The sequence below is a fragment of the Calidris pugnax genome, unplaced genomic scaffold, assembly GCF_001431845.1.
Source record: "Calidris pugnax isolate Ruff unplaced genomic scaffold, ASM143184v1 scaffold27, whole genome shotgun sequence".
In the NCBI taxonomy this organism is placed as follows: Eukaryota; Metazoa; Chordata; class Aves; order Charadriiformes; family Scolopacidae; genus Calidris; species Calidris pugnax.
In genome coordinates, this window is record NW_015090893.1 from 18894484 (window position 1) to 18896654 (window position 2171).

Consider the following 2171-nt stretch of genomic DNA (forward strand, 5'->3'; position numbering starts at 1 on the left):
AGATTAAAAGCAAGGTTTTTTTTAAGAAATAGCCATTTAAAGTTCTATTCTCTGGGTGAGGAGCTGATTATTTGAAGACAAGCCCGGCAGAGCAGCTTGTAATTTAGCACAACTGTTTGACGGCTCACGAGGTAGCACCTACCTATTACTTATTATAAATCCTCCCTTCTGCTAATGAAGCTTATTCTTGCTTCTAAACCTCAGACAAAGGGGTCTAGAAAATCGCACCTGTGCTCTAAAACTCACTGACGCACTCAGGAAGGGGAAGAAAAGCCTGGAAACCTGCCGTGGGGCTCAGGTTCTGGGGGGGGGGGCCAGGGAGGGGGGCGGGGGGGGGGACCCAGATTTCGGTGTCCCGGCTCCCTGGCAGCTCCCGGCTCCCCTCGAGCATCGCGTCCCCCCGGCTGCTCCCCCTTCCCGGCTTCACCCCCAGGCTGAGCCAGTTACCCCAGACAATTAGCTAATTAGATATCTGCAAATTGATCAGAGCTTTCGTTAACAACCACCTGTGAGATGGGGATAGAGGAGGAGTGATGGGCAACGGGAAAGGGGCTGTGACTGAGCCCCAGAGGGGCTGAAATAGAAGGGGGGAGGCAGCCCCCGGTGTGACCGTGCTGGGGGGGACAGAGCCCTTTTCACAGAGTCACAGAATCAGGGAAGGGTCGGGGCTGGAAGGGACCTTTCAGACCATGGGGTCCCACCACCAGCCCAGCACTGCCAAACCCACCCTGACCCATGTCCCTCAGCCCCACCACTGCCCGGCTTGAAATCCCTCCAGGGATGGGGACTGGTGCCAACTGGCATTTCTGCTGACACCCCGCTCGGGGGGCACGGGGGGGCTCTGCCCGGGCTGGGGGGAGCTGGAAATGCCACGCCGGTGGTGGGAGACACGGTCACCTTTGTGTCACACCGAGCCCTTTTGTCCCCACTGTCCCACAGCTCTCACAAGGGGCAGGAGGTGCCCGGGGCCAGCCCGGTGGCCGTGGGGCTGGTGGGGCCAGTGACCTCCCACAGCCGGGACCTGCGGCGGCAAGTGCTGGAGGGTTTGGGCTATAACTCCTATTTCCAGCTCTTGTGCAAACGAGCTCATCTTGATGGTGTTTTGCCTCCAACTCACTCCGCAGGGAGAGCTCCTGTCCCAGCAGCCCCACGCCGTGACCCCCCAGCCCTGGGTGGTGGCACCTCTGCCGGGGGGGACGGTGGCATCTGGGATCCCGAGAGGGGCTGGGGAGGTGCCAGGGGGCTCTGCCACCCCCCGGGCTCCAGGGCAGGGAGGGAGGGGACCCCCAGGGCCGCTGGGTGTGCGGTGGGTGGGTTTATTCCCCAGCCCCATCATTCTGTAGACGTCTTGCATGTGGCTTCTTGGAGTGTATTAATTTCGCTGTGGTCATATCTATGAAAAAAAAATACTTCTGGGATTGGGAAATGCACGTGCTGCTTCTGGCCAGCACCCACCTCCATTTATTTACTTATTTATTTGTAATTTGGTTGGTTTTTGTTAAATAAATGTTGCTCGGTGCTGGCCTGGCACCTGCAACGCCTGCTCCTCCGCAGCGCCCGGGGACGGCCCTGCAGCCACAATAAGGAGAACCAATTAAACCACAAGATCATAATCACTCCCCTGTTTATTATTTATTTCCGCAGCAACAATGATATATTTAGACCATCAGCTTTGAGCTCTTTCAGACCCATTATGCTCAGCAAATCCCAGCAGCCGCGATGGGAACCAGAGCTGGCTGTGACGGGGGGGGACACACTGAGGGATGTCGGTGCCATGAGCCCCCCCCGTCCCCGAGGGGGGGATCCCCCTGGCAGCCCCTGCCCCCAGAGCGGAGCCTGACCCACACCTGGGAAGAAGCATCTCCACAAAAGGGGGAGGGTGTGAAAACAACGTCCACTGGGTTTCTTTTGGTTTGCTGAGTGTTGGGTCAGATTGGTTGGATTTTTTTAAATTTATTTTTTTTTGCTAATTGCTCCGGTTTGAGCTTTGTAGGAAGGTGCTGGGTTTGTTTGTGGTGGGAACACGCACAGTTGGTTGCAGCTCGGCTGCAGCGGTACCACCTGCAAGCCAGAAAGGGAAAAAAAAAGAAAAGAGCATGAAATAAATGAGGAATTAAAAAAAAAAAAGCTGTTTTTTAATTTAGGATTGCTTCCCACAGGAGGGCAACTGG